The sequence below is a fragment of the Ailuropoda melanoleuca genome, chromosome 10 (assembly GCF_002007445.2).
Source record: "Ailuropoda melanoleuca isolate Jingjing chromosome 10, ASM200744v2, whole genome shotgun sequence".
NCBI lineage: Eukaryota > Metazoa > Chordata > Mammalia > Carnivora > Ursidae > Ailuropoda > Ailuropoda melanoleuca.
In genome coordinates, this window is record NC_048227.1 from 27,289,660 (window position 1) to 27,304,566 (window position 14,907).

At 38.0% G+C, this 14,907-nt stretch overlaps 1 protein-coding gene across 5 annotated transcripts in view; it reads right to left on the reverse strand.

Moving 5' to 3' along the window:
- MRTFB (myocardin related transcription factor B) overlaps positions 1-14,907 on the reverse strand; it is a 179,906-nt gene that overhangs the window by 98,709 nt on the left and 66,290 nt on the right. The window lies entirely within an intron of this gene.

The following is a 14,907-nucleotide window of genomic DNA, read 5'->3' on the forward strand; positions in this document are numbered from 1 at the left end:
TTACGCAATGAAGCAAGTTAAAGAAAACAGTATAATGTCAATAGTATGGAAGCCCTATTTTTATCAGTTAAGAAATATTTTAAAAAACATGGGTTTTTCTTGGATTTCTTTATATTTGGTTGCTCTGTTTCTATAGCAAATACAACACTAATAAACATTCATCAGTGACCGAGGAATGAGCTAAGCCATTGGGTTGTTCCTTGAGAGAAGAGACTGTAGCTTTCGCCTGTGCAGCCGCAGCATTTGGCACAGAGTTCATCACTTAACAAAAACACGCTGCATCAATAAACTATGATCACAGAACCAGTGAGGTCAAAATGCACCCACCCACAATGATGGCAAATAACCGTCACCTATTGTCGCTTTCTTTAAAATACACATACGTACACACGCGCTTACGCAAGACCATCACATAACACACAGGCACAAATAAACTCACTCTGGGGAGCTTCTAGCAGATCTAGTGAAAATAAGTCCTTATCTGAACTGATGCAGAATGAAATGTCTTTCAAAAAGGGGTTTTCACCTTATGCTTCACAGAAACATAGATTAGTATGGAATAATTAAGAAAAGGTTATTAAAAGTCTGCAAGATCATCAGCAAAGTGGAGCAGAAAGTTATGTTTACGTCATGAAGCCAGAGTACATAAAATAAAATCTAAAAAATAATTTCATTCATAGTACTGTCAAAAGCAGATATATGTACAAGATTTTTTTTTCTTTTTTTTTGTGGGACAAAATCCCAGCACCCTAGGACCACGACCTGAGCCGAAGGCAGACCCCCAACCAACTGAGTCACACAGGCGTCCCATATGTACAAGACTTCTACACTAAAAACTTAGAAAGCACTGTTGAGAGAAATTAAGGAAGATCTATATAAACGGAAAGATATTATATTGACAGACTGGAATGATGAAGCTGTCAGTTCACCCCAAATTAATCTATAGATTCAACACAGTCCCAATCATATTCCTGCTAGGTTTTTGTTTCTGTTTTTAACAAGCTGATTCTGAAACAGAACTGGAAATGCAAAGGACCTAGAATATCCAGAGCATTCTTACAAAAGGAAAACAAAGTTGAAAGACTTACCCCACCAGATTTCAAGACTGCCTATAAAACTATAGTAATCAAGATAGTATCGTATTGGCGTAAGAATTAAGAAACAGATCGATGGACCAGAAGAGAGAGGAAGACACAGAGGCATACTTAAATGGTCTTTGGATTTTAGACAAAGGTGCTAAAGCAATCCAATGGGAGAAAGGGGGACTTTTTAACAAATGGTGTTGAAACAACTAGAAATCCATATGGAAAAAGATGAGCTTCAACCCCTACCTCACACCAGACATCAAAGTTAATTCGAAGTGTATCACAGACATACATGTAAAATCAACAACCTAAAAGCCTTTAGAAGGCTTTTTATGAAGAATACTTCCCTGGGTTGGGGGTAAGCAAAGGTTTCTCAGGAGGAAAAAAAAGCAATAATCATAGAAAAATGATAAATTAGACTTCATCAAAAATGATAACTTTCGCTCATCAAAAGACATTTTAAGAAAATCAGTAAGGAAGGCACGGACTAGGAGAACATTCACAAAACACATTTGACAAGTATCAAGGGCACATAAAGAACTTCAATAATTTCATAATAAAAAGCTGGCTTATAATTAGGCAAAGGTGTCTTGGACAATACTATTTTAAGAAATTTTCAGAATCAGAGTATAACTGGGCAGAAAGGCAGGCAATGGACTGGGGTGAAGAACCACAAGAAGGAGAAGCACAGACAATGTGCTCTCAAAATAAGGTCGTTTTAAGTAAATATTGAACTCTAGTGATATACATGTTGATGTCTGCAGGGAAACATGCACAGATGCTTACAATTTATTTCGAACTCTCAAAAACAAGCATGGCACCAGATTAATGGTAGAACTGAGGTGGGAGGAAGAACAGATCAGAAGTCATTTATTTCCCTGTGGTTTCTCACATAATCCTTATTTATTGTTTTATTTTTATTTTTTAACTTTTAAATTTAACATACACACGAACAAGGCACACATCGTAAGTGGACAATTCGCTGAATGTTTACAAATGGAACACACTCATGCAACCAGCATCAGGAAATCAAACATTTCCCGTACCCCGAGGGCTCTCCCTGGGCGCTTCCCTTCCAGTCACTTCTCTCCTGACAGTGGTAAGTGCTGTCCTGATTTCTAACTCTACAGCATAGTTTTACCTGTTTTTGTACTTCATAAATGTAATCGAATCATACGTACTTTTTTGTGACTAGCTGTCTTTCAGTCACCCATATTCGCACACGTAGCTGTGCTGTGCTGACTCCCACTGCTGTATGTCACTGGGTGATACATCACAGCTTACTGAGCCATTCTTCTGGAGACGGGAACGGGGCAGCCCTCAGTCTTTCCCGATAATAAACAGTGGATGAATGGAGAGAGAAGATGTGGTCCATATACACAAAAATTCCATATACATGGCATATGACTCAACCATCAGAAAGGATTAGTACCCACCATCTGCATTGACATGGATGTGAACTGGAGGGGATGATGCTAAGTGAAATAAGACAAGCAGAGAAAGGCTGTATTATATGGTTTCACTCATACGAAGAACATAAGGAATAGTGCAGAGGACAATAGGGGAAGGGAGGGAAAACAGAATGGGAAGAAATCAGAGGCGGAGACAAACCATATGAGGCTCTTGACTCAGGGAAACAAACTGAAGGTTGCGGAAAGGGAGGGGAGTGGGAGGATGGGTTAACTGGCTGATGGGCATTAAGGAGGGCGTGTGATGTGATGAGCACCAGGTGTTATACTCAACGAATGAATCATTGAACATTATATCAAAAACTAATGATGTACTATAACTCGGCTAATTGAATTTAAATAAAACAAAATAAAAAAATACAAACAGAAAAACCCAAATAGTGTTATGAGCACTCCAGTAGATTGAACCATATGAAATTGCTCCCAGTACCTACAAAAAATGGCAATTTCATATCACTCAAATTAACACATTATCTTCTGATGAACATATATATATATATACATTTCTGCTGAATAAAATCTAGGAGTGGATTTCCTGACACTCAGAATTATGCAAAAGTTCTTGAAAATGGTTACACCAGTTTACATTTTCACCTGTTTCATATGCCATGCTCCTTGATATACCTGGTGTTTTTCATTTTTGCTGCTCTAGTTGGTGCGTGGTAATACCTCACTGAGGTTCGCATTTGCGCTGCTCTGATGACTAATGAACACATATCCATATATGTGGGCACCATTTGGATTTCCTCTTTTGTGAAGTTTGTGTCAAGGCCTTTGTCTGATTCATTCTATTGGCTCTAGGAGTTCTTTATATATTCTGGAGAAGAATCTTTTGTTAAATATATGCATTAAGAATTAACTCTTCCCATTCTATGGGCTGCCTTTTCTCTCTCAATGATGTCTTTCGGTGCACAAGAGTTATTAATTTAAGTATAATGCATTCGATCAAGTTTTTCTTTTATGAGTCATGCTGTGTCCTGTTTAAGAAATTTTTGTTCACTCCAAGGTTATGGAGATGTTTTCCCCTAAAAGCTTTGTTGTTTTATTCTTCATAGTCGGACTTTTTGTGTGTATGTATGAATTTCAGGTAGATTTCTTTCCAGCAAATATTTAATCCAGAACCATTTATTTAAAAAGACCGTCCTTTCCCACTGCACATACGTGTTACCTTTGTAGTGAGTTAAGCGATAAATACTCTGATTTCTGATTTTTCTTCTGTCCCACCGGTCAGGCTGTTTATCCATCTAGACAACTACAGTGTTATAGCAGGGCTTGATATTTAGAAATGTAAATCCTCTGGTTTCGTTCATCTTCTTTAAGACTGCATGGCTTTTTCAGCTGGAATTGATGATTTTTTTTCTTTAAAAAAAAAAAAAGTTCCAGCTCCGTCTAATGAAAAGGCCTAGAAGCAATGACAGCCAAGTAATAATGAATGTGCTTAGTTTTCAGATCTCAGTTTCTAAAAACTATTCCTGAGTCAAAGTAACCAGGGATCCTTAGAGAAAGGGCTAATTCCAGGATTGGGGCCATGAATGTATAAGAAGATCCTGAAATATTCTGTGCCAGAAAGGAGGTAAGTGCTCACAAACTAAGGGGGATGGGTCAAGGGGACACAAAAGTCACCTTGAATAGGCTCTCACCAGCCAAATTTGGGACAACTTGTGTATCAGAAATGATGACGGTAATGGACAGTACCTTTCCAATGATAAAAAACAATCTAGGAGTCTGTAGTGATACTTCCCTTAGAAAAGAAGGTTCTTTTCAGAAGAATGCCAGCTACTAGAGCAAGAATGTCAGAATTAGAAAACCATCAATTTCAAGTACCTATCTGATAACTTATTTAAACAAAAATTGTCATTAAAACCATGGCCGACAGATGCTTGGGACACAGAACTAACCCACACACCTCTTTGTAATTAATTATATTACTGATTATTATTTACAAAGAGGAGAGGGGACACTTACATAGGAGAAACAGGAGGTGAACATCACCAATAACAGAACAAACGTCATGTACCTCCTGATGGGACTCACCCATGTCAACCTATGCAATAGTCCCACCTAAATGTTCAACCTGAACTGATCACAGGGACCTAAACAGACAAATCCAAGTTGAGAATCATTCTGCAAAATAACTGGCCTGGCCGTCTAAACAAAATGCCAAGTAGTGTAAGATTAAAACAAAAAAAAAGCGGTTGTGAATGCAAAATGATACAGCCACTTAGCAAAATAGTTTGGTGGTTTCTTATAAAAGTACACATACTCTTGCCATACAATCCAGCAATCGTGCTCCTTGGTATTTCCCAGAGGAATTGAAAACTTATGTCCACACAAAGACCTGCATGCAAATGTTCATAACAGCTTTCTGCATAAATGCCCAAACTTGGAATCAACTGAGATTCATTCTGTAGGTCAACTACTGAGTGGATAAACTGTGGTAGAGCCAGACAATGGAATATTACATAGCACTAAAAAGAAATGAACTCTCCAGCCATGAAAAGACATGGAGGAACCTTAAATACATATTATTAAGTAAAAGAAGCCTGAAAAGGCTACCTATTGAATGATTCCAATTATAGGACATTTTGGAAAAGGCAAAACTATGAAGGTAATAAAAAGATGAGTGGTTGCTAGGCTGGGGGGGCAGGGAGTGAAGAAATGAAGAGACAGAGTGCAGAGGATATGTAGGGCTATAAAGATATTCTGTATTATAATGGTGAATGCATGGCATTGCACATTTGGCCAAACCCACAGAATGTACACCACCCAGAATGAGGCCTGAGGTCAACTATGGACACTGGGTGATTATGACGTGTCCATGTGGGTTCATCCTTGGTAAAATATGTGCCATTCTGGTGAGTGATATGGACCATGGGGGAAGCTGTGCATGTGTGGGGGCAGGGCGCATATGAGAAATCCCTGTGCCTTCCTCTCAATTCTGTTGTAAATCTAAAACTGCTCTGAAAAAATAAAGTCTTAAAAAAAAGTAGAGAAACTGTTCTAGATTAGGGGAGATTAGGGGACAACTAAATGCAATAAATGATACATAATGAGATCCTGGTTGGAAAAAAACAATAAAGGACATTATTGGGAGAGGTGGGGAAATATGAATACGGGGCATATATTAAATACACGCTGTATTAATGTTAAGTTTCTGAGGCCCATAACTACTGTGGTACATAGAATATATTGTTGAAGATGCATACTGACATGTTCAGGCATGCCTGCAACTTACTCATAAATTGCTCTTCAATAAAAAGTTAATAAGCTGCTCTAAGTGCAGGAGTTAAAAAGAACATGTAAAGAGATTATTATCCTTCTATAGGAGATTAGAAAAATGCCACTTTGTATTTTTTCCATACAAAAGAAACAAATGATTTATAAAATACGTTAAAGGAGATTTTTATTTTAGCCTTTAAATATCAAATACTCTATTATGAAATAAATTGCCATTAACAGGATGGTCTATTATTAGGCTCTCAATTTTACTTGCAAACCTGAAAATATATTTGTTTAAAAGGTTAAAAAGAACAAAATGACTATTTGGACATCTTCTATTAGGGGAATTTTTTAAATGTCTTCGTTCATTTATCTCAGTGCTTTTGAAAGTACAAGGCTAGAATGAAGAGACCCACAGAACTGTCTGAGTTCTTTGTTCCAAAAGACCACAGTGCCTAGTTGTACAGTCACCCTCTTAGCACGGAAGCGCCTGAGAAGAGTGTAAGGTGAGGTACGACATGAGACGGGGATGCTGCCCATCCCCAGGGTCCCTTCATCTGCACGCACCAAGCGTGTGGGGTAAACTTACGCACAGGGGCAATTCTGGCAGACTGGGCAAGGTTGACGGTGACTGCAGGATGTGGTCATCTTCAACAGGGTTTTAAAGTAAAACGATTCTGCTCAAGCAAAATCTCAACATCCTTAATTTTAGCTCTATATGCAATTGTATTTATACCTTTTGTAACTATTTTCTGTATATAAAACTTAAAATAGTCTGTCTTAAAAATACCTCTATTTTAACTCTCTTCCTTCCAAATAAAATTTATCTTTCCTACTCTAATACTTTTATACCCTTATATAACCTTAGAAGGCTTATAACCCTTAGTACCCTTTATAACCTTAGAGGTGGTGTTAAAACCAACCATATCTTTAAAACTTCACTCTGTTCCTTTTTAGCTGATTGTCCCTGCATTATTTAATCTCTGCCCTTTGGTTTATAGTCCTATAAAATGAAAACACTTAAAACCCACCTCATAATGTAAAATGCTTTTACCTATTCTGGAAATAAACCCTCTCTCTAGTGGCAGAAGTTAGTACCTTCATTGGCTATTTCCAGTTTGGGTTCCAGGCCTACTGCACAGGCAAGGGGGAAGAAGGCAATAATATGCAGAAACACATGGAAAAACCCAACACGGTGCCTTATTTGTCAGTGGACTTTAAAAAATATCTGTTGGTTGGTTACTTCATAGAAGGAAGCGAGCAATAAAGTGTTTTAATTTTCGTGAGGAGACACAGAGTACTCAGAAGGTCAGAATACAAGTGTTTAGCTATATAATTTACATGATTATATTCCTAAAAAAATGTAAAGGCAGGAAAGAACAACTTATAAAAAGCATTTGGCTTAAAAATAAAAATTCTATTAGAAAAGATTCTACATTAGTATATTTAGACCACTTCACACGTTAATATGTTTTTCAAACATTTGGGCTAATCAAATGGAATGGTATATATGAAACTAGACCAAAAAACAAATGTATTCTCAAGTGCACAGTTTGAGTATATATCAATGATTTTCAAAAACACAATTAATCTTTTTACTTTTCACGTACTCGGTAGTGTCTTGCTTATTTGGTTTCCATCTGTTATTGTCAACATATCACCTGGACGGAACAAGACTGAGAACCAACCTGACAGCCATCTGACGGACCTGAACACCTGCTCCAGGCTCTGTCCTTCTGGGTCTCTGAGGCCAGTTTTCACACCTAAGCCTCATTCACCCTGCCCGCTCTTATTGACTCCCATCTGTTCTTTGTCTCGTAACCCGCTCCGGCTTCTCGGCAAGAGTGAGACAGCCACACAAGGGCACAGGTGGGCAGCCAGAGAGGCCATGTGAACCAAGGTAAGAGCTGTCAACCACTGGGCCCAAGGGTAATGCAGTAGTAGAGACCATGGGACCCAGATTACAGAGACTCTGACCGAACCGTGTTTCTGTGATTCCCAGGTGACCCCAGTAATATTCTACTTCACTTCTGTTACACCAGGCAAAACTCTTTCTCGTTATAAATTCTCCTGTTAAGCTCTGTCAACAAAGGATGAGAATCTGTTACACATTGTGAATATTCAACCTGACATGTAGTGGTCTCTGAGCAGAATCTAAGAATTCTAAGTAGAATCTAATTCTCAAGAGAATCACCCCAATACCACAATACAATCATGAGCTACCAAATTACTCTAACACTTCCCATTACATATGTGGCATATTTTTTTTAAAAGGTTTTTTCCTTGCTTGATACATAAGCACTATACGTGCATTATGAAAAATGCACACTACAGAAAAGAAGGCAGGTGAGAGTAGTGTGTATGTACATAAAATGCCGAAATTAATTTGACGTACTTGGTGTTTGTTGGAGGGCACAGGAGAGGCTGACGGGACAATGAAGAGAGGATGGTGAGTTGCACTCATGGCGAATATACAATTTAATTCTATGCTTTTTCACTTAATAGAACTAGAACTAGATATTCTTGACAAGAAAATTCCCATTAATATACATGTGAGAAGAAAAATGTAATCTTTATATTTGCTAAATCTTCTAAAGGCTGACTCTTTTGCCAAATTGAATCAAATTCAAATACTGGGGCAAAGAGACGTTTTCTTAATTCAACATTTCTGTGAAGAGAAAATAATATATAATCATTTCTTTATTAAGGAGGAATGGATTCTGCCAACATGTGAATCTTTTCCTCCCCGAGGTCCCCCACGGAAGCACGATGACTTCTTGAACAACTGAGTACCTATGCCACTGGCTCCGAGCTGTCCAAGGGGCCCTCGCTTGTTATCTTTCATGATAATCTTGCTCACCATCCTGCGCCAACAGCAAAAGCTGGAAAGCTGGCTGACGTAAGCGCCCCCATGACTATCAGCCTTGGCCTTTAACCCACAAGCCGGGAGCAGCCTGCTGTGCTCAGCAGGGTCTGCGTGTTTGGGGGGCAGGTGGTGGTCCAGACACAAAGCGGAATCTCGGCAGTCCAGTCAGAAAGCAGAGGTACAGGGCGTTCGGAAAGGATACATGTCTTCGTGGAAAAACACGGGCTGTGTGTTAAATCCCCAGTCATCAAACAATGGCTTTCCCGCACTGGGACACAGGCAGTGTGGCACTATGACTTCTAGGGAAAAGGGAACAACTGAGATGAGCCTACCAGCAGCCAGAGCTTTCTGCCAGGAGGCAATTTCCAGACTGTGAGTACAAGCCCTCAAACAGAGCTAGCGAGGCTTGCGGCACTGGGAAGCCAGAGAGGGAGCTATGGGGAAGCGGCGACAGCCGGGAGATGCAGTGCAGATTTCTGAACAGGAAGGCCCATGCTGAAAAAGAGCTCCAGAAAGCTACACAGGGGCGCCCTGGAGTCTCTGCTGAGTCCTGAACCATATGCGCACATGGTGAAGTTTCACAAGGCTGGACAAGAAATGACCAGGGAACTGGAAGATAAACAACTTCCAAAGTGCATGCAAGGTTGGGAGATGTTCGAACTCTAACTAGCCTGAACAAAAAGATCTCCCGGGGCATTCAGTGGGGCATTCCCTAGAGATTCCAAAGGGGGCAAAGGTCTAGTAGTAAAGGCACCACCCCTGGTGTGACTACAACTTTCTATCTTTCCTAACAAAGCTTGACAAAGGCCTTGAGAGTGATCCAAAACTCCAACACTCTAACCAAAGCGAAGCCCCAACACTTTAAAGGAAGACAACCAAAACAAAATGCAGCCACTCGGCAATGTAACACTCACAATGTTACATCCAGTAACAAATTAGTAGACTACTTGCCAAGAGGGAGGAAAGTGTCTTTTAATATGAGAAAAATGTGTCAATAAAAACAGACCCAAAAATGACAGAAAAAATTGAATTAACAGCCATAATTATGTACAAGTTTTTAAAGGAAAATGAATATAGTGATGAGAGAAATGGACAATGTAAAAAAAAAAAACAAAATGGAATTTACAGAAATAAAAATAAACTATCTAAGGTAAACATTTTACTGGATAGGATTAGCAGCATATTAGACCTTCATTAAAAAAGATCAGTGAACGTTTGAAAAAAGTATAGCTAATAGGATGTTGCAAAAATAAATAAAATACTAAAAAAAGAATTAACCAAAAAAAAAAAAAGAGGCAAGAAAAGAGGAATAAGGAACAGACTGGACAAATACAACATGCAGCAAAATGATAGATCTAAACTCAACTGTGGTAGGTGGCCTCTACGATCTTGTATAGTCCTCTCCCCTTGAATAACTTGCTTCTAAACAATAGAATAGGGCAACGCTGAGGAAATGTTGTAAAAAAAAAATCACTTTTGTTTTGCAGGCAGACTTCTCTCTTACTGGCTTTGACAAAGTAAAATGCCATGTTGGAGAGGCCCACGTGACAAGAACCAGGGTGGCTTCCAGCCAGCAGCCAGCAAAGAAATGAGGGCCTTGGACCAATAGCCCTCAAGGAACTGAATCTTGCCAACAACAATGTAACGAAGGTTACAAGCAGATCCTTCCCCAGCTGGACCTTCAGATGAAACCCCAGCCTTGGCTGACACCTGACTGCAGGCTCATCAAAGACTGTGAGGCAGAGGTACCCAGCTAAGCTGTGCCTCCATTTCTGACCTAAAAAAAATGGTGAGATGATGAATGTGTCTTGTGTTAAGCTGCTATGGTATGAAGTCATTTATTACACAGCTACAGATAACTAAAATGCCAAGTAAATCAATAATTACCTTAAATGGAGACTATCTAAACATTGCAGTTGAAAGACAGAGACTGTTGGACTAGATTAAAAAAGAAATATCATGCTCTATGCTATCTATCAAGAAAGGTACTTTAAATATAAAGGTCAGATAGGCTAAAGGTAAAAGCTGGGAAAAGATATATCACACAATGTGTAAGAAACTTAGAGGGGCTATATTAGTACCAAACAAAGTAGACTTTGGGAAAAGGATCATTACCAAGGATGGAGGGATTTCATAACGTGAAAGAACACATAATAGGTCCTCAAAATACATGAAGGAAAAAATATTGAAAGGAGAAATAAACAAATCTACAATATTAGTTGGGGTTTTCAACATACCTCTCTGAGCAATTGACAGAACAAGAAAAAAGAAAATCAGTAAGAATATATGACTTGAACAACCTTATAAACCAACTGGACCCTAATGACATTTATATACCATTCCACCCTCAAGGATACATGAAACATCCACGGTAATTTAAAAAATGTATACATTTTTATGAGAAAGTACATGTTACACAGAGTATACTATTACATAGTGTAATAGACCAAAAACCAAAGCATTGTCTAAAATCAGGTTTTGAAGTTCACAGTTTAGGACTAAGTTCTTGGATTTCCTTAAATTTCAGTTTTCCCAATCCTAACTTGATCTGCTTGGTGAAAGTTTAAATTCTTTGATCTGGAAAACCCTCCAAATTATACTTGGGTGTCCAAATAAAATCTTCAAATTTTTGAAGGTGTAAACATTTTGTTTCTGTTGAGGGTTCTAAAAGCATTCTGCAAGCAATCAAGCAGCTATTCCAATTCTATGCACAAACAAACAAGCATATAATTATGCAGCCAGAGATTTCACTAGTTTATCAGCAAGTTAATCAAACTCCACTGTTTTGAAAGACGAAGAGACTAACTGTAACTGATAGTAAGAGACAGAAACATCTATGTTAGAAAAATAAATTAGAAAAGTAATATTTTCTCATATTAAGAGTATGTCTAGTTAAATATCGCTTTGTTATTCTTGGCTTGAGAAAAACAGTAATAAGAACACATAGATCTTTTTCATCATATATACTTTATACATCAGTCAAGAGGCACATAATTCTTTAGTACTTTCAATAACTACTTGTGACCAATTACTAAGCACCTTATTACTTCACTTTTGTTTCCATTTTATTTTACCAAGGAGACCTCTAGAATATCCTGGGTTTCTGATGCGTTACTAGAACATAATAAAATGAGTTTTATTTGTACTACTGACATTAGGAGGCTTGGGTGAAATCATATACCAATTTACTTCCTGTGTCCCATTTCAAACTCTGTTCAAAACATATTATAATCTGAAACCAGAATCAGATATCAACTCATAGGAAAGTTCTGATTGTGTAGGATTCTTTTGTTTAATACTTAAAACTTTGTACTTTCACCCAAAGGATTAACTCATTGAAAAGAAACAAGCAAAGAAGTAAAGAAATCACACAAAACCCCCCAACAAACTTGACCTTTCTAATGCAGAATGCTGTTCAGACCTGGAATTTCATACATAACCACTCACAGACCCCAGACTGGGACAACCACGTGGCTGGTAGCATTTGAGGCCAACTATAAACCAAATAAATCCTAATTACCCATTTCCTTAGGTTGTTCAGGCTCTAAATCTCTTGGGTTCTGCCCTTCTCATTTATTTTTTGCACTATGTTATTTTTGGTAAGAAATGTATAATAATACACAATAGAGTATTTTAAGAGAATTCAGATTAACTGAAAAACAACTTATAGATCTGCCCCCCCACTTAAGTGACCTTAAAGCATCATCTAAACAACTGCCATCACACCAAGATTTCACAGAATAATATTCTATAACACTAGAACTGTTTGTTTGCACACATGCCAAAGGTTATTGAGAAACAAGTCATTGTATACATATATATTTATTTTTGAAAAGGTCATTCCCAAATTTAATCCATTTCTTTGTTAAATAATTGGGTTCAGAATGAAAACATTTTAATTGCAAGATGTGATTATGACATAGATTTCCTGGAATCAAAATGAAAAAGAGAAAGAATTTAAAAGTCAACTCAGAGCAAGAAATCTCTTTAAACATAGCAAATAACTGTTTTATTACTTCAAAATACCAGAAGTCCTCTGTATAATACTTATCATATACATCAAATGCCTTAAAAGCATCTAAGCAGCCATATCTACTATCCTAATCTCTTCAGAACAAGTACATAAGAAGGAGAAAAATCTATAAATCAGTCCTTGATGACAGAGGGTTTGTTTAGGAGTTTACCAAATGGAATGGCCCTGCTGGAATTCCTTCCAGCAGCCTGTGAAAATGTCAGAACAGAGTCTGTTTTGGAGGTCATAGTCCCTAGAGAGCTCTGAGTTTTGGCCTGTTTGTCTTTTCACATGCTTTAATATTTGAAAATCATTCCTTGTAGACACTGACTGATGCCCAGGGAATGCTAGGATTGTGGGAACTGGCAGTACCAATGAGAGAGACAAACTTCATGGGAAATCAGTGCCTACTACATCTGCCCTCTTAGCTCTCATCAGATAAGCTGCTCTTCAAATGTTATGAAGGTACATGGAGAGACATTAAGAAACTACATGTCATTTTGACATCTTTAAAAAGAAATACTTGTGGAAAATGGGGGCAAAAATGACTGGGCCTATTGAAAGAAACTCTAAGTTATAAAACATCGTGGTGGAATCCTGAAAAACTGTACTCACATAGTATGAATTTAAAGACAGCATGGGGGTCGAAAATTCATGAATAACTTTTGACCTCCCCAAAACTTAAGAGCCTACTGTAGACTGGAAACCTTAGAGATGACGTAAAGAGTCAATTCACACATAATTGGTAAGTTATCTGTATTATGTGCTATACTCTTACAATAAAGCTAGAGAAAAAAATGTTATTAAGAAAATCATACAGAAGAGAAAATACACTTACAGGACTGTACTGTACCTGTCAGAAACAATCTGCATACACATGGACCCGTGCAGTTCAAACCCATGTTGTTCAAGGGTCAACCGTATTGTGTTCTCAAAACATACATGACCATAACAAACAGTTACAAAGTGCTAATTATTTTGCTCATTGTTCTAAATGCTTGACTTACATGAACTCATTTCATCCTCAAAGCAACTCTATGAAGCACGTGCTAGTATGATCCCCATTTTGCAGACGAGAAAAGTGAGGCAAGGGGAAGAGAAGTCACTTGCCTCAGTTCACACAGCCAGGAATGGTGCAGACATGACTTAGACTTGGACAGGGCGGCTCCAGAGTTGGTGCTCTTAACCACAGTGCACACTGCCTCTTTCGCGGGGTTTTTACATCAATCAGGCAGTGCTGGGTACCTGGACCTGTGTACTTACGATGCACCATGCACATGCTAGTTAATATAAGAACTCTATTATTTTAAGCCTCTCAGTAACTTATGAGGTACATCTAACATGATTCCTATTTACGGATTAAAGACACGGACTTTGTGTGGCCTGACACCACATGGCTAGCCCAACAGAGCAGGCTCCGCGCTTGACCCCACAGACCTCTTTCTCTCTTTTTTCTTTTTTTTTTATAGCCCTCTTCCTTTAAATCAGGTTCTCTCCCTCTCAGTTATCTGCGAGAATCATCTCTGAATTCATTTTCTGTATACAGTTGAAGGAATTACTTTCAAGGATCCACGTGTCCAACAATTTTAGGCGAGTACAGTACATTTTGAACTGCCAACATACTGCACTAGAGGCTTAAAATCTAAGAATCAATCTAGGGTAGGAGACACAATGATCACTCAGTAAATGTTTTCTAATAGTAAAATAATCCCTATTTCCACTCTCGAAATATGGATTTTTAAAAATATTTTGGAGAACTGGGTATTCAGATATGGCAAACTTTCCCCTTATACACTACTTGCTGGCACTTTGATCAAGGAGCCCAGTCAATACGCTTCTTCACTACTCCATCAGGAGCATGGCTTCTGTCAAAGAGGGTCTCCTCTTTTTTAGCTAGGAATCTCAAATCTGCAGAGAGTACTAACAAATTCTAGTATTTGTTAGTTTTTTAACTAGTCAACAAGAACCAAAGGCAAGTTGTAAATCAGACTTTTTGCTTTTCTTTTACCTTCATTAAACACAGAGATCATGTATCAAAAACTCAGGTTTTATGAAAAGACACCCAACTATTAGCATTTCCTTAATGAAAACAACAACATAAATGACCAGAAAAGAACATGAATAACGTGGGCTTTAAAAAAATGCTAGAATACTGTCTTTTAATTGATAGTCTGATGCTATTACAAAAATGTTAACACATACCTGCCAACCCTTAAATACCATGAATAGGAAGATACTGCATATCCTAAATTAGAT